Raw genomic sequence first — 18,365 nt, 5'->3', positions numbered from 1 at the left:
CTTGCAAGGAAGGGTTTAAGTACATCTTCACAGGGTTAGAGTGATTTTTTTTTTTTTTTTTGCCAATGTTTTATGGGAGGATATAGCTGAGAAACCAATGGACTCATGTCTCACTCATTTGCCACTCTGGAATACTAAGAGATGTTTCAGTATCCTTCTTCATTTGGCAAAGTCTGTTCTTGTGAATGAACCCATCTCTTTGTCTTCCTTTTGCAGAAGAATTGCTTTGCAGAAGTTCCAACAAATCTGACCATGAGCTGGGAGAATAGCAAATGAGGACTAATTAGAACTTGCAGGACATGTCAGCTACATAAGTGACATTAAATGTGTATCTTACCTCACTGCTCTGCATCTGTAACGCAGAGGAAAATTTGGCCCTTGCGCTGTTGTCCAACAGCTGCAGGCTGCTGACTCTCCTGCAGAAACACAGTCTGCTCACAACTGATGTTAAAGGCAAGGGAATCTAGCTGAGGGCAGCTAGTTGTACTTACTGAGGAACTCTAAAGCACAGGCAGGGTGGTGCCAGGTCACCATCACAGGGATCTGGGTGCTTGAGTTTTCCTCAGGCTCTTGTTCTGTCTCTTGATTTTGTGTTGATTTGAGTGTTGCTAGGTCAGGACCTCCTCTATCCTGGTTTCCTGTCTCTCATCCTCTGCTTCCTTTCCTAGTTCATCCTTCATAGACCCCTGTACCGAGATCTGATTTATCTTTATCCATCACAGTTTTGACACATCCACCACAGCATGGCTTTTCCTTGCTCGTTTCTGCTTTTGACAGTCTCATCAGCTGCTCCTTCTTCCTGGATTGGGGTAGTTTTTTCTTTTTCCTGTTTCCAAAGGGTCTGACTCCAGCTGATGTCAGCTTGGGGTTTGATTGCACAGAAGTCACATGCTGCACATGCATTATTACAGATGCAGTTCCTATTCCCAATTCCTTGTGTGGCAACAATAAAACCAGGTTATTCTGGGAATGCTACAGAAGTGTTGGATAGCATCTGAAAAGTGGGATCAACACTTTGACTTGAGATCCTTGAAAGTGGATTGTGCAGCAGTTCTGAAAAAAAGTTGAAAGAGATGAACCTGCACCAGGTGGAAGAAAGAACCAAATGATCTAACACATTTCCCTGAGGGATTAAAATTATTTTACATCATTGTTCTTGCACAGTTTGGCAGGAACAAATGTACATAGATTTTCTTTTCCCCCCTGTTCGCTTGATTTGTCATTATTGGCTGAGGACAAAAGGGAATTAAGTTCATTCAGAGAGTCCACATCTCCCTGGAGCAAAATTTGCTGCTATGTCTGTTCTCTTGCTATCAAAAGGTTTTAACTCACTAGGTGAAAAAAAAAAAAAAAAAAAAAAACAGAGAACAAGTTGCAGTGTATGTTAGAAAAGGAAGAACTTCTGCTAAAACTCTTCATATGTCCTTTTTTACAAAAAAAAAAAAAAGTCCAAACCAAACAGGAAATATGTGAGTTTCCAGAATTTTAATTATCCTCTAATTATACTCCAGACTCAAATAAATGGCGTGTAGTCTGTGATCTTGCAGCCTGAGATGCAGCATCTGAAGAAGGATGTTTTCCTAGGACTGAAATTGAGCAAATACTGTTGTGTGCCTGCATAAAATTAAAGAAAAGTTTGCTTTATGTCTTCTTGGAAGTGCACACAGGCCAGATTTAGAGCAGGAGGTAAATATTGGTTTAAATGCGTCACTCTGCAGAAAAGTTATAAATATGTGCTTAAGGACATTCCTGTTTGATCATGACCCCAATCAAGGGAATGGGCAAATTCTGCTAACTGGGGGTGGGGGCATGGGGTGTTTTCACTTTTCCTGCACTCTCTGATACAATACAGTTCAATTTTATTTAATGCTGGTCTCATCTTAGGAGTAGCCACACTCAGTAAAACTACAAATTTTGAAGAATGCCATGTTAGAGGGCACAAGCTAAAAATAAGTAATGTTAGCTAGTTTTTCTGCATATCAGCCTCTGTGATTTCATTGTATATTACCATAAAATTATTCCATATTTGACATGAGGAGACTCTTGTATTACAGAGTAAGCTTATTTTTAAACTGTAAACATTTTGACTTCTCTAATTTCAAGAGAAATATAGATTTCTTTTTTTTAAAACAAAATTTAATGATAAGTGTAGATTTCACCATTGCCCTAGGTTTTTGTGTGTATGATTGCAAGCAGATAATCCATGATTGATATGTCTTAGATATCAGATCATTCACATCTTTTTTCCAGTGAATGGATTGGTACAAGTGTTTTAAATTTGGCCTGCACACCACACCAATTGCACTGTGTTGGTTTTGCCCGTGCTTCTCACACAGTTCAAAAGAAATACTCATTTTGCTGCCAATTAAAAAAAAAAAAAAATTAACTTCACATAGTACAGTTTCCATGACTGCCTCAGGAATCCTTCACTGCAGAAAAGGTGTTAAAAGTGTTACTTTGTCATGCATTTACATAAAGTGTAAGTGCTTATGAAGGGCCTAATAGTGTTTTTGAGGCAGGATGTATTGAGTTTGTGGTTGTGTGTGTTGCCATCTAAGTTCTCTGCTACCAGGAATTTTGTTGTGCTTGCCGTGTGCAGGGAGATGCTGTGTCACTCCTGTCATGAAAAGATAAGTAATGCAGTCTCTGATGCAAAATTTTAGGAGGCTATAAAGGTAATTCAGGCTTTTTTCTCTTCACCTCTGATACTGTAGAGAGTTTTAAGAGCTACCCTGTCTTTCTGGAGATATTCTTTGGAGCTGAAGTGTGTGATTTACAGAGGCAGTACTGGAATAGATAAATAAGGAGAAGGCTGATTACCTTTTTTCATTATTTTTATTTTATAATACTTAGAAAATCTGTCTGAAACAGCTTTTTTTAAAACGATGAAGCCTTGGAAAAGTGTTTTGTGTCAGCACCATCTGAGAAAGAGCAATAGTTATAGTTAAAACCTAGCACAAAAGAGCAGATTCTGCCTAAGCAGCCTTCATTTTCCTCTGTTAATGTGGTTGCTAAAAAGATATGAAATTCTGCCTGTCATAGCAAGAGGGATTGGGTAAGAAAGCCAGGAGCTCCATTTTAGTGACCCACCTTGTACTTCATCTGCAAGTGGGACAAAGAGCTGGGGATAACAGTCAGAGATTTAAAAGCGAGTAGAGGAAAACCAATTAGAAGTGAAGAGAGAAATCTGTGGAAGTGATATACAGGAGGATGCTGAAAGGAATAAGACAGGGATCAGGGGTTGCCTTCTTATGAATATCCCATTTTAAATTTTTTTTTATGTCATATAGCTCTGTTTATATAAATTCAAGATGTTTGATAGATTAATTGTTCCCATGGGAGAAGTCTTGCTTTCACTTTTCACACAGAAAGTTGTTGTCACAGGGTTTTTTTATAAACCATGCAGGATTTTTCATGGAAAGGGATGAAAAAGTGGCAAGTAGCAAAATTTATTGAGTTGATTTATTTGATTAAATAAGTAATAAAATTTTCATAGTTGGGAAAGTATAAGATAATATTTCTAATCATAAGATTTACAGTATCCCTGATCTTAAACTATATTTTCATTGCCATTTTATTTCCATCATAAAAATTCTACTTTATCAACCCCAGAACCAAGCAGGGAGATCTCCTGAAGCATTTATTTTCTCCTTGTGTTTCTCTGGCTGAATTACTTATATTTATTACTCATTGGACCATCCACACTGTTCAATTTTACACCTAAAATTTTGCCTAAAATTCTACAGCACAGAGTGTTGAATTCTCAGGTGGTCAAGGTAAATAATAATTACCTTGTGATGACTGCATTGGTATGAGCCCTTTTAATAACCTGACAGCTCTGCCCTGATGTACAAGACAGAGTGTGGCTGTACAGGCTGTGATGGAGCCTTGCACCACTTAGCAGGAAGGGGTAAATTGCAGTAACGACATTATTATATATGGGAAGAAGAAGAGGGCACTTAATTGCCCTAAGACCTGACAAAAGGAGATGGAATGTCTGGGCTCAGAGCCTGACCTCTGGTGCAGACATCATTAGGCATGATGAAGTGTGAATGCAGGAGGTTAAAAGTGAAGTTGCATTGCTTTAGAGCAATGAGATCTGTGTAATATTTAAGTGTTTCAGAGAGCAGCTGTTTGAGGGTTTGAAATGAAACCTAAAGATGGTCACACACTGTTAGGGAACAGTTTGTCAGCACTCCAAGGTACATTTCAGTAAGTGGATTGTTATATGCTGGGTAGCAGGAGAATTTCCTTCTCACATAAGTCAGGTGCCTGCAGGCTGTCGAGGGAGCAGGCAGACTTGATACCAAATCAGCAAATTGTTTTTAAAGTTGTGAAAGTCCTGCAGCTGACCTGCATATTTGCTTATTTCACATTTATTCCTCTGTATCCATCAGATTGTCAGGGCACTCCTTTCTGCAAATGTTCAGGAAAGTTCCAGCTCCAGAACAAACTCTGTCCTTTTCTCCTCTGTAAACATATAAATATATCAAGATAAATAAGTTTTGGCAGCATCTGTAGTGAACATTTCCTTACTCAGAAATCAGGACTGGTGGCTTGAAGGAGAAATTAATTCCAGATCTGCTAATTTCTTCAGCAGTAATTGAATACTGCTTGCAAGTTAAGACAATCTCCAGGGCTGTATCAACAGAGAAGAAGGTGATCATTTAAATGTAAAGCATGTTTGAGATATATTAAGTTTAAACTAGTACATTAACCTTTATCCAAGAATTACATTGCTAGCAGAACCCCTTGTAAGAAGTATAAGAGTGGATTTTACTCCATTTATGGTTCTCAAAAGACTTCAGGCCATTGCCGTGCTGGATTAATTTGCCAGGTCAAGGCTACCAAAGTGCACAGTTAAAGTCATGAAGATCCTGCCCCGGGATCTTCATGAGCCATCAACCTTGCAGCCATGAGAAATGGTAAGAATGCTTCTGTATATCAGGAATCAAGACAGTGATCTAGTATGGAACACTCAAGTTTTTTGAGAATTTTAAGAACAAATTAAAGAACATTCTTCATGTGAGGCTAGTGATGTCATTATTTCCAATCTTGCATTATCTCAGCAAATTGCTCCCTACTTACTATTTGTTCCATGTCCTTACTCACCAATAATATCTGAGAAGACCAAAATACAAAACTTTGAAAGTCTGTATTTCATCTCAGCTTAAATCATCAACATGTAATAATACATTATAAACCATTTTTATTACTTGCCCTGTTTGCAGCTCCAAATATATGCTGAAGAAATATTACAGAGATAAAAGATTTAGGAGAGCCAATTGGTTAGATAAATGGGTGACCAAAAAGTCAGTGATGAGGGAAAGAAAGTAAACATCCCCTGTGGAAACCCAGGGCACCAGAAATATTTCTCTGTCTGCTCTGGGGAGCACTGACTTTGACCCTCATTCATGGAGAAAACTTCCAAAGCCTCAAGGTAAACCAGAAACCACAAAAGTATAAAATAGATTGCAGAGATTGTAGAGAGTAGTGTAGTATGTCACATGGGTGAGAAATTTAGGTTTTAGGATTTTTAGTATGTTATAGATGGGTTCAAGATGGAGGATATAGGGTGTTGTCTTGAGTTCCCTTCTTCTTTCTTTTTCTTCTTCCTCTTCTTGGGTTTAGGTGTTATCTTGTAATTGGGTAGAAAAAATCCACATTGCTGGTCTTTAGGGGTCAGTTATTGGGTTAGAAAGGAAAATAATTTAGGTGTCACTTCCTAATTGGGTAGCTTAGTTTTTGATTAGACTTAAAAGGCCTTGAACAAGAGATTGTTGGCCATTTTTGTGCTGTTTTTCCTGCACGCAGAGTCTGGTGCAGACAGTGTGCTGAAGTTTTGACAAAATAGCAATAAACAGAAGCTGAAGACCGAAAAAGTCCAATGTGTCTCTCATTCCTGACACAGAACTGCTCCAGGAGGGTCTCTCCTGCCAGGGGAGCCCCCAGCGAGCTGCCCAACTTGGGACCTGCAAACTCACAATCCCCCTTTGGAGAAACTCGATCCAATCTCCCTAAGCCATATGATTTCTAGTTTTGAATGCACAGCAGCAGCACAATACCTGAAAGAATTTGGTGGTGTATCTGATATGCAGCCAGCCCTGGAAGCAGCTCCCGGATAGGCAGGCTGACAAAAGAACACAAAAATGTTTGTTAGAGATGGTGGAATGAGAGGAGAGGTAGGGCAAGATCCCTCACAACAGATCAGACCAAAGCAAAGCTCAGTGAGAGGGTCAGTGGAAAACAGTACTTTAGTATGAGGAGCTTAGATCAACCAACCTGCTAGGCCTGCTCCATCAGTAATTTGTGTTTTGGTGATTTACCTTCTTGTCAGACTGTTGTCCCTTACTTCAGCAATTCAATTCTTACCAATTTGCTCTCAAACACAATCAAAACATTAACTTAAGCTCCCAGGGGATGTAGATCTGATGAGAATGATAATGCATTTAAGAGAAAATTACCCCCAGCTGCTCAGCATTTCTCTGTCCAAGTATTTTAACTAGCCTGGAGAGGTTCCACAGAAAACCAGTGAAAGGTTTTCCATGTCAACACAAACACGACATTCTGTGATACAATTTTAAATAAATAAATTCCAACTACCGAGTATAAAAATGAGCCATTTCCATTATCCTGATAAAAATAAATTGCTACAGCTATAGCAAAACCAGCAAATCAAATGAGCAAATAATCTTCAGGAAAGCTACAAGTGATCCTTGGTGAAGTATTTATGAATGATTTTGACTGAGGAGAGCAATATTTCTTAAGTTTTGAAGACACATAAAGGCATTATTCAAGAGCAAAGAGAGTATTTCAGAGTAAGCACGTCTCAAGAGAATGGTGGGGTTGTACTGATGTGACAGGCCTGGACAACAAAAGTGAGATTTTACTGCCAGTTGTTAGACAAAGAAAAATAAGCAACTGACACTGAATGAGCCAACAATTTTTCTTTATTCTATGCATAGATTTTTATTGTCAGTGATGAGCCACATGATGGCAGGAATCCAATATGGCATTTGAAACCCTAAGCAAGTATGTGGAGAGAGTAATTAAGTACAAGAATATTGTTTATGTTTTTTCCTTTATTCTGTGTATTCCATATGGGAATAAATTTTGAAAAGGAAGGAATTCCACCATAGGAAAGAATATTGCAGTATTCCTTTCCAAACCTGTCCTGTGCTTCACTCTTCATAGACATTAAAAAGACATGCTTTTTTATTCCATGCAGTTATATTTAACCTACAGTAATGCTTAAACTGTGGCTGCTCTTTCAGCCTGTTCTGTTTGTTGAATGTACTAACAAGATTTATTAGCAACTTTCCATGTGAATCCCTGCATAAATGGTCAAGTGTAAGTACAGAGGCTGCTTAGAGATGGATTGTGAACTTAGTGAAAACTCTGAGTTACTCATTTGTTTCTGTTTTGTGTGACCAACACATCCATGTATTGTCTGATATATTTCTGGTTTTGCAGTTTGTAATTTATTTATTTTCATATATAGTTCTATTTGAGCCAAAAGTCACTCATTTCTAAATGGAAAAAAATTTATCATGGGCATTCTGACAGCAAAAATTAGCATGGATTTGTTTAATGTTATCACAGTATGTGATGTGGTACCTACATGCCACGTGTTACATATAAAAGTACAAGTTCATATCATCAGATCAGCTTTTAAAGCCTCCTCCCTTTTGGATTTCACAGTGGAATAAAATAGTAGCCTTTGCAAGTCCTGCTTAAATGCAGTGTGCTCAAACAACAGGTGTGCAGGGTAATTGTTTTCTCATCATGGTGCATATTTCACACTCTGTAACTCCCAAATGGAATACCAAAAGAATGTATAAAATTAATTCAAAGATTTAAAGGGCTCTGTCTTGTGGTAAAGTGGGAATCTATTGAAATTCTAAAGCACTACAGAATTATAACCTTTATTATTACAGATCTATGATTTTCTTTTTATTGTGGTAATGGAGCTAAGTATGTAGTTCATTTTTATTTTCTTAAAACTTTGAGATGTAAAGAAAGGATAACTGTGTAAAAACATATATGAAACAAATAATAGATAAAGGGTGAATTTCGTCTGTTATTACACTCAATTCATATAAAACCTCATTTATATTTTACTTTATTACTGTGGTTTTGTTACTGTTATTTAAGTGCAGTGGCATTTTGAAGAGGTGAAGCAATACAGAATCATGGCTCTTTTTACTGAGAAGTAGGTGTGCCAATAAGTGCTCTGCTTCATAACATTTAAACTGTTCAGATTATATCAGGCCAGTGTGAATTGCTAGTAATGTGAAATTACACATTCCATCAAATGAAACAAACTAACATTATGCTAAACACATAAGGTTACTCAATAGGTATTTTCTGTTGCCATCTGTTATGGAAAAAAATAATTTTCCTTTGATATACTTTATATTTTTTGTATATTCTTACAGATACTGCATGTAGAAGAATTAGATAATTAGATATAAAGTGATAATTAGAATAAAATGTTACTCATAATGAATCATAAAACACCTAAGGAACCAACCCCATCTTTTAATATTGAATTTTACTAATGCTCTCCTTTGTTTCCCAAATGACCTATCTTCTTTAATGATAGTTTGGATACTGGTAAGATTCAAGTTCTCATCCAAAGGCCGTGGCACTATTGACTAAATCTCTGTTGATTCGCTGAGAATGTGAAATACTGTATTGCAAGATAAAATCAGCACGAGGTGCTCAGTGAAACTGAAGAGTCCATTAGTGCCTTAACTCTTAAATTACCATCTGTAATCTCTCTTGATAAGGACGAGCTGAAAGGAAAAGTTACCTTTGCCATTAAATCTTTAACAATGTGATATTGACAGCCTGGAGTTTTTCTGTATTTTTAGCATCTTTAGACTGCATCCCTGCTCCTTTCTTTCTCTAGATGTGGGCAGGCTGTGTTCCATTAGTCACCAAGTGATGTCTGGGTGCAGGAAGGGGCACTGATTTGTCTGTGTCCTGTGTGCATCACAAGGGCATCTTCCACATTATGAATTAAACTCCATCTTACTGCATTAGAAGTATGGAAAACAGACTGCCAAAGTAATGGCATCATGAATTAATAGCAGTGCTTTAGAAATCTCAAATATACTCCCACTCTTCAGCTCATCTTTCTGGTATACAATTTCAGAAATGGGCTATTTAATTTCATATTGTTTTGATCCTAAATTTTTATATTCAGTTATATTTTAAAAGCAAAAATGCTCAATCTTTTCTTTTTAAGTTTCTGTTATTTACTATTAACTGCTTTTCTCTAAATAAGCCTTGTGTACTTTTCCTGTACAGTAGATGCAGGCACAGACACAGATCTAGGCACAATTATTATGAATTATAGATGCTGCAAATGTGAGTATGAATCAGAGATTAGCATTGTGTTTTAGAGGCTCGCTTAGATTTATTTGACTAAATGATCCCTCGGAGATCTTGACAATAATTAGAAATATGGGTACTCTCTGCCCTGTCACCAGTCTTCACCTGGTACTTGATCCTGGGGGAATAACAAATGGATTTAACCTTTCATTTTGGTCTTCAGGTCCTTCATTCACATGGGTCCAGACTTTCAAGTGCTCAGGCATTGTGCTGAGCTCTTCTAAAAGTCTGGCTACTGCCAAAATGGGAGCTGATCCCTTTAGAAATTCCTATATAATACCTCCATAAGCCCTGCTTTTATCCACAGTGGGAAAATGATCAATTCACAAGGGCACAGTTCCTAGTCAGGAGCTGGCTGGCACAGCTTCTTCTGAGCAGAGACAGCTGCTGAAAGGGTTTGCAGCTCTCAGCCACCTGAGCCACAGGTAAAACTCCCAACCTGGGCCGGGCTGCCTCTGACTGCAGGGTGGCAGAGGGGATTTTTTCATGCCATCCCATGCCAGGCCTAGCCCTAGCCCTCCCAAGGCCAGTTCAGGTCCTAAATAATGCTTGGAGGGTACAGTTGGAGCCTTTCGTTCCAGGAGCACAGCTTGGCCAGGAGCTGTGAGTGGCAATTCTCACTGTCCATCTCCTGATGTTCCTGCTGGCTGGGGCACAGGAGGGAGGTGCAGATGAACATGGGCAGTGCAGGGCTGTGTGCTCAGGCCGTCCATGCACCCTCCTTGCTGGTACCAGCACCAGCTCTCCCTCCTCACCCAGGCTTCAGCCTTACTTGGCCTGCATGGCCAGCCCGATGCTGAGATCATTCCAAGGTTTCTCATCACTCCAGAGTAGGCTGGTGGAATTCCAGAAGGCTACAGCCAAGGTTTGAGCTGCTTGTTGAGATCATCAGGTCTCCAGAGTTGTCCTGTGTCCTACACAAGCCCTGAGATTTTGGTGTATCGGGATAAACCTTGAAGAACTTGAAGTGCCATCTAGAGGTCTTGTGGTCAGATTTGGGACTTTCAAGAATGAAATGCCACTGGAAATGCACACTTACGACTATCTATAAGTTTTATTTCTGAAAAGCAGTAGAAATTTGGGAAGCCTATGGGGTAATTCCTATCCTGGCAGAAATTCATTTCATTTCAGTAAGAGAAGTGAAGCCAGTAATTCCTACCAGCTGGGAATCTACCTACTTATTCTTTCTAAATCATACTTTTAAGTAAGTGCTGTGAGGAAAAGGAATAGAATCAAGTACCTTGTATCCAGGTATTCAAGAAAAAAGTCTCTTCTTATTAGAAAGTCTTCTGTTAGAGACAAAAACAATGCATTAGAGTTGGGGAGAAAAATATGCATGTAAAAGCCTTAAACTAACAATAAAATTATTTCTTGCGACTCCCCTCCTACTTTAAAACTCCTTTCAATCCACATGACATTTCGACAGTATTACACACACAAAAAGAAGAGGGTGGAAGAATAGAGTAACTTTTTAATGCATAATACTGAGGCAAGGAGAATATGGCTTGTTCAACATTAACCTTGACAAATTCGTGCTCTTGTCATTTAAATGAATGAACCTTTCCAGTGCCTAGATTGCTGGACCTTGGGAAGCAGCAGTGAGGAAGGATTGTAAAGACAATGCCTATCTCTTTTAAGGTTTTTTTTGGTTTTTGGTTTTTGGTGTGGTTTGTTTTTGTTTTTGTTTTTTTTTTTTTTTGAGTAAATGAATGATTTCAGTGAAATCCAAATAAGGATGGATCTGTTCACTTGAGTCCCCCGTTCACAGCCAATGGACTTCCCTGTGAAACGGAGCTTGCCCTCCTGGGTTGCCATGTATTGATCTAAAACATCTTCCCTGAGCCTTCTCTCTCCTTTTCCTCCTACAGGCAAAAGATTAGTGTTAGATAATAGTATTAATTTTCCAGACATCTGCACATGTTTTAATAGCCTTTAGAAGGTTTGAAATGGTTTCTGTTTGACCACCACAGGGCTAAAATGCCATTAAGACTTAGATTGTAGCAATACATAACAATCATGGCCCTGTAGTTCAACCTGGCAATAAAAAAGCTAATTTATTTTATTGGAGATTTAAATTAATGTGATGAACTCCTCTCTCAACAGGAGCTGTAACACCACTCTCTCTAAGAATATCATGTCCCTGCATATTTTCAAAACCAGATGAAACACTTATGACAAACCTTGTGTATGTATTGTGTGTGCTATTTTGGAGGGTTTGCACGTGTGTTTGTGTGTCCATATCAAACTCCTACTGTTCCTGAGACCATTTTTGTTTTTCTGTTATATCTTCATTCTGAGCCTCTTTTCTTCTGTCATCTGGCTCGTAGGCTCAGCAAGAAAAAAGTGATTAATAAGGCAGTCTCCAGTGTTTGTTTAACACCTTGAGATCTGGAATTTTCTTGTGGACAAAAGTTATTGCTGCCTAGGTAAACTCAGTTGAAAATCGTTTTTAAAACAGACCTATGCATTAATAAGGATATTTTTTGAAAATCTGTGAAAGAACTCTTTAGACTTCAGACAGTTATCATTTCCAGCTATATGCCAGAGGAAAGCTTCAGCTTATCTCATTATAAAGTGATAAAGCAGCATCTGATGGCAGCAGCTTCTGTGATAAAATGATCATGGCAACACTGAGAGCGAATCTAATAAGGGAATTGATCTGTAGATTTCAATTCTGGTAGAGCCAACATTGATCAACATAAATGTCAATAAGAAGATCTCACTGAGGTCTGCCTAATTCCTTTAGATTATTTTGGGGCATAGTCAGAAAGTGAATGTGAAAATGGATTTTAAACTGTAGGAATCACAAAGGCAACAACCAATGTTATGTTGTGCTATCACTGGCTGTCATTGTATGAGCAATTTAGCAGCGTGTTGAAATTAGTGAGGATCTTTTAATCATATAAGGATTGATAATGTAAAGACTGTTGCAGAAGACCTTTCTCCTGTGTTTTTATATTACAGCATTTCTTAAATACAGTGAAATAATAAAAACCAGCCCACCTTTTTACTGCTCAAGCACAGATAGCCTGTGTAGGACATGCCAGAAAAGATTAATGGTATAGTTCTTCACTGTTGCAGGAATTCAGTATAAAGTTGTTTCTGAGTATAAAATATAAATTCAGTATAAAGTTGTTCTTTCTAGCAATGCTGAAGTGTTAAAAACAAAATGGTTTTGTTTGTGGACAGTGTAACAGCAGGTGTCAGGATGTGCAGAATGTGTCCTTCACTCTTTGGTGTTGCCATAATTCCCAGCGCCTACGTGGTGCTGGCCCTCATTTAGCACAGTGGAATTGACATACTGAGTAGTGTTAGATCAGTGGGAAGACATTTAGAAAAATAAGAGACAAAATACAAATATGTACTTAATAAAAGACGTCTCCTGCACAGCACTATTCTCACAGCATGGCTGCTTCACCATACTCCAAGGAGTCTTCCATTTGCAAGCTCATTGAAAACATTTTTTTCATTAATTATTCACATTCTGAGTAGCTGATTACTGGGTCATTGATGTAAACTGTTGACTTTACAGTAATTACAAGCCACAGGGAACTTTATACATGCATTCTCCTAAGAAATTAAATTAGCTCATTTTCATATTACTGCAATATTTACAGACTCCTACCATAGTGCCATTAAAATGAGAACTAATACTTTGGAATCTCAGAGCTTGAATACAGTGATAGACATATAAAATGAAAACTGGGATCAGAGGGGATTATTTTGTGTCTTTCAATGTAACTTTTGTTTAAAGCAGTTTATAAAAATTAATAAAAATAAGGATTTGGAACAGGAGTAATTTTAGCCTTACATTAATGTTGTCAACTCTCTGAAGAATACAGAGGGATTATGCTATTTGTGTTTGTACATCAAATGCTTGTTTAATACCTCCCAATTTATACTCTAGAATATAAGTTTCCAGCCTTTGGAGTTACTTTGGGTCTAATTCACTGAGTTTTGCCATCTCTGGATCTCTCAGTAGTAACAGAGAGCTGCAAGCTTGGAAACTCTGCAGACAAATCAAACTTTGTTTTACTTTCTGTGCTGGAATTGCCTTGTTAGCAGGATTTTCTGATGTTGTTTTAGCACCCTAATCTTCCATACAAATGTTTCTAGTATCATATCCTTGTACTTTGTCTTGGATGTTGCCTTAGTCTCAATAAACTCACCCAGAGGATTTGCCAGCAAACTAACAAACCCCTGTTAATTCTGGAGTTGGATTTAAAGTCTAGCATCTTCTGTAAAGGCTTTTTAGAAAAGTGTGCCTAGTAGGAGGGAAAAACAACAAAAACAGATGGAAAATACCAAATTAGAACTTCCATGGAAGTATTTTTATTAGATTAATGGAAAATTTAGATTCACACAGTGAATTTAGATTCACTTGAAATTTAAGGACTAGCTGAAAACTTCCTCTTTTTTTTTTATTTTGTACTAAGAACTCATTTAGCTTACTGAAATGAATTTTAAAGTTAATCCTTTAATATTCACTTATGTACAGCACATCCTCCTATCACCACTGAGCAATATTGCATGTTTGTGATTGTTTCCTGTATTTTAAAGAGCTGAGGGTAGGATCAATAAAAGTCTCCAACTGTTTGCTCAGACCATTGTAAGAGTTATCCTGGGGCTCACTTACTGTGTGTTAACCCTTTCCTCCCACTAAAAGTACCCTGGAGCAACACTTTATAATAACCCTGTAGCAACAGAGAAATAGAAAAACTAGCTTAATGTGGCACATTGGCTTTACAATCAGAAGCTGGATGTTCCTGCCTGTGCAGAGCTTTATTTGTAGCTTTTGGAGGTCTAAGTGATGCACACCTAATTACTTCGTATTAGGGAGGAATATTTTAAACAGTCAAAGGGTGTTTGTTTTTCACTCCAGTTTTAGCCCCAATCCTGTAAATGGTTAAAAATGGCCCAACACTAAGAGAAAGAATAATTTTCATAGAATTGTGGACTAGTTTGTGTTGGAAGTGACCTAAAAGCTCATCTCTTTCCAACCTTCCTGCCATGGACAAGGATACCACTCACTAGACCTGGTTTTCATTTACTAAGCAGTGTCAGCCATGAAGTTCTGCTTATAGGAAGTGAATGGTAGGAAATAATTCTGAATTTTCTATTAAATAGATAACTTCCAGAGCTGGAGATAATTATTATACTTTTGGCTTTGTGATATCAATTATATACAATAGCACATCAGGCATTTCTGTGTGTACACAGTGTGGAGTTGGAAGTATATTTCCTATGTTGGTGATTATTAGAATTAAAAAACTGGAAGCATCTTCTTGCAGCTTTCACTTTTGCTTTATATTTGGCTGGGTTTTGTTAACAACCACGTGTTCTACTCTCTTTAGAAGGCAGAATTTCCATATGTCAAAATAATATATATTCCAAAGTCTTATTTGTCTAAAGGCAAAATTTATTTCTACTTTTGGAGGTTTTATTATTTTTTTCCTTAACTATATTTCATTTTCTCCTTAATTGAGAAGTTCACACTTTGTTTTTTGAACAGTGCATGTTCTCCCCTGGGTAACTTTTGGTGGGATGGGTGAAAGATGTTCTCATCTCCAGCTGAACCTCCCCTCTGAAACGTATCTAAGGACTACAAAAATCAAGATTTTGCTTAATGAAATATTATGCTTCTACATAAACTGATAGTATATAAATATTTTGCCTAATAATATTTTTTCCTTCTATGGCCTACTGCCTTTATGGTGAAATGGAAATGTGAAGCTTTTCCCTGCCAGCCCAATTTCACTGTCTGGGCTGCAGAGGGAAGCAGGCCAGAATGTGCCTGCTCAGGTTTGTGATGCCCTGAAAAACAGCACAGACAGGAGAGGGCCACACACACCAAACAAACAGCAGGATGAAAATGTCTCCTTGGTATCTAGAGAGAGAGTTTTGTGAATGATAGACTTTGGCTCATGTGAGAAAAGCAAAGCCAATTGATTTAATAGCAATTAACTCATCCAATATTGGAGAGCTGTGTACTCTTTGGCATAATTCATTGAAAATTGTTCTGGCAATGCTGCAGACCATTAGATGTTCAAAAATGAGATGGGAACTGATAGATATTCTGCAGAGCTAGAGACACAATGGTTAGGGGAGTCTCTGTAATATTGCCTTGTGCCAGCAGATAGTAGCTTTCTTTATCTTCCTAGAAAGTCTTAATAAGAATGCTGCTGGGGGAGGGGGAACTGGCCTGCTGGTTGATGGATTGGTTATCTGCCTGCCAGATAATTGTATTTCCTATTGCACTTGATATAATAGGTTTCCACCTAAATTATCAATTACTTTGTTTTTATTTTTCATGTGGGTTACAGGAGTTAATCTTGGCATTGAACCACAAAGGGCACTGCCTTTTCTGCATCAATCTCACAGGTGAAGGAGGAGCTTTGCTGCTGTTGGTCACAGGCATCTGCAGAGAAGTCCGCTCTGTTCTGCCCTGGCCTCTCAGCACCCCCTTTCTGGAGAGACGTGGATCCAGTCAAGCTAAGATGTAACAAACTTTCTAGTCCACACCTGCCCTGTGGTACTCAGTACGGGGTAGTTTCCAAGAGAGATGGCCCAGTCCATGCTGTATTCAGTTCCACATGGATTTTCAGGTCTGCAGCCCAGTGATCCTGATGCTTTTCTATGTCCAGAGGGGTCCAGGTGCTCCCCAGCACCTCCAGTACTGCTCATTTTCCCCTTATCATTATATAGGGCACCAACAAATGGGGCAGATAACTTGGATTTATAGTTGTAACTCTTCAGTTTCATAGTTAAGTATTCACTTAAACTGATGTGATCTCTTCTATGGAAGTCATTCTGTGCAGTGGCCTGCCTTTTGTTGCATTGTGTTATGATAGCATCAACAGTGATTTTAATACTGTACAATTTTCAAGGCAGCAGTAACTCCTTGATCTACTTATGTGACTGTCATTTGAAAACACCCATAAAGGACACAGTACATTTCGTGTATCTGAGAAGAAATCAGAATGAAGATATGTAGTTAGCACAATCTGTTACTTGATTTTAAATGCATCATTAATGAGGTTTTTTTAACAAATGCTAGAGTTTTCCCCATTCTTTAATTAGACAATGGAGAAGGAAAAAGAAAAATAAATGAAAGAGTAACATTGTTTCTTATGCTTTTCTTTTCTAATTGGATGAATTGCTTCTGTGCTGTGTGTTTATATTTAATTAATGACCTCAAACTTTATTATGCTGTTTGTTAATGCTAGTCATTGTTCTGTCCACCTCTGTTAGTTTATTTGCATATGTGTGGGGGGGGACTATTCCCAATGTGATGATCTCATTTGATACAGAAATATAATCACATTATACATCTCGAGAACACACTTTCCTTCTTTGTTAATCATTTTAGTCTGCTGATTTGCCTTTGGTACTGCAGTTTTAGAGAGTCACTGAGTTTAACAGTGACAAAGGTGACTCAAACACAGCATGACCCCTGTGCAGCCCAGCCCCTCTGGTCACTGGGGAGGGACCCCCAGAACCCTGAGCTGTTTCCAGCTGGGCTGTGATTAATCACTGATCAGAAATTGTCTCTGATTTCTGCCTGTTCTGACTGATCTCTGCTCTTATGTCTGACACAGATTCTGTATTCTGTAAGTAACACTAAATTTCATTGGATGATGTTGTAGGGGAATATTTTGTTTCCCTTAGTGAAATGTTTATATGTTCCCATTTAAGTAATAAAATGGGGAAGTGGAAAAATGAGAAGACAGTATTACAATTGTAAAATTCCTTTAGCACTATTTCTAGGATCTTTTTTTTCTGGGAAAATACGTTTTCACCTATAAATGTTCATCCATCTCAGGTGTCCCCAGCCATCATCTCCAAAGCACAAATCTGACTATTGTAACTTCCACTAAACTATCTCAGGTGACTGGTTACCCTGGAGAAAGTAATTAATTTGTCTGCAAACCACTTGTTCACAGCATTAGTGACTCTTGGGTCTGAAAATAGTGGGATTCTCTGGTGGCTCAGTGATGCAGTTGGAATTATTGTCAAGAGGAACAAATGTACAAAGTCAGTAAATCTGTGACTTTGGGCAGGCATTTTACCTAGAGTTTAAATCTTTAACAAACACCTGACAGTAATACTAGTGGTAGAACTTTGAAAGGTGCACACTGAATAACCAGGCATCACTGATATTAAAAACACATAGCCTGGATGTATTTAGTATTTGTAATGAAAAGTATCTTGGATACTGAGTGCTTGCAGCAATTTATTTAATCTATTCAACAATATATTGAATAATATATATTTATACAGAACATTGATAATTGAAAATATTTTCCATAATCTCTCTGCAACAGACAGTACCTCCTTAATAAACCTGGATGAATAAGTAACTCTTGAGAAATGACTCCCAAATTCATAATTAGAAGTTTTTTAAAAATTTTCCTAGATTGCCTGGAATAGAAGCCTGAAGCAGAGCATGCAGATAACAGAGGCTGTAGGAATGGCTGCCTGCTTTGTTCTCTGGCAGATTAATTTCTGCAGTGGGTACCCAGAGAGCAGGCTAGGGAGTAGCTGGGTGTAAGACACTGTGTGGTTTGCATTTCAGGGCCCTGCAGAGAGCTACTGCTACACTGTGTGAAAGCTCTTCTGGCTACAGATTCTTTTTCCCTCTTTGGCCAGTCTTTTTGGATGGACAGGGGCACTCACACAGCCTCGACAAATCTCCATGGTTTGTATTCCTCAGAGTCCTCTGGCAAAGCACCTGCCAGGGTCTGCACCATTTGTTCCTCCAAGCTGAGGGGGGTAGATGTGGTCTCTTAAGCTGCAAGACTGGAGAATTAATGGGAAAGTGAAAAGAGCCTGATCCAAAGTCTTTATTTCTTTTTTTTTGTTTTTTTTTTTTTTTTTTTTTAGTCCACTTGCATTGATTTCAATGGACCCTGAATCAGATCCATACTGCCTGTTACATGGTGTGTTGGCCCAGGACTAACAAGACT

General features: G+C 38.1%; 1 protein-coding gene across 1 annotated transcript in view; it reads left to right on the top strand.

Moving 5' to 3' along the window:
* NCKAP5 (NCK associated protein 5) overlaps window positions 1-18,365 on the top strand; it is a 354,946-nt gene that overhangs the window by 272,810 nt on the left and 63,771 nt on the right. The window lies entirely within an intron of this gene.

This window comes from Vidua chalybeata, chromosome 7, assembly GCF_026979565.1.
Source record: "Vidua chalybeata isolate OUT-0048 chromosome 7, bVidCha1 merged haplotype, whole genome shotgun sequence".
Taxonomy (NCBI): Eukaryota; Metazoa; Chordata; class Aves; order Passeriformes; family Viduidae; genus Vidua; species Vidua chalybeata.
The sequence above is the reverse complement of the archived record's forward strand: the minus strand, read 5'-3'. Positions and strand labels throughout refer to the sequence as shown.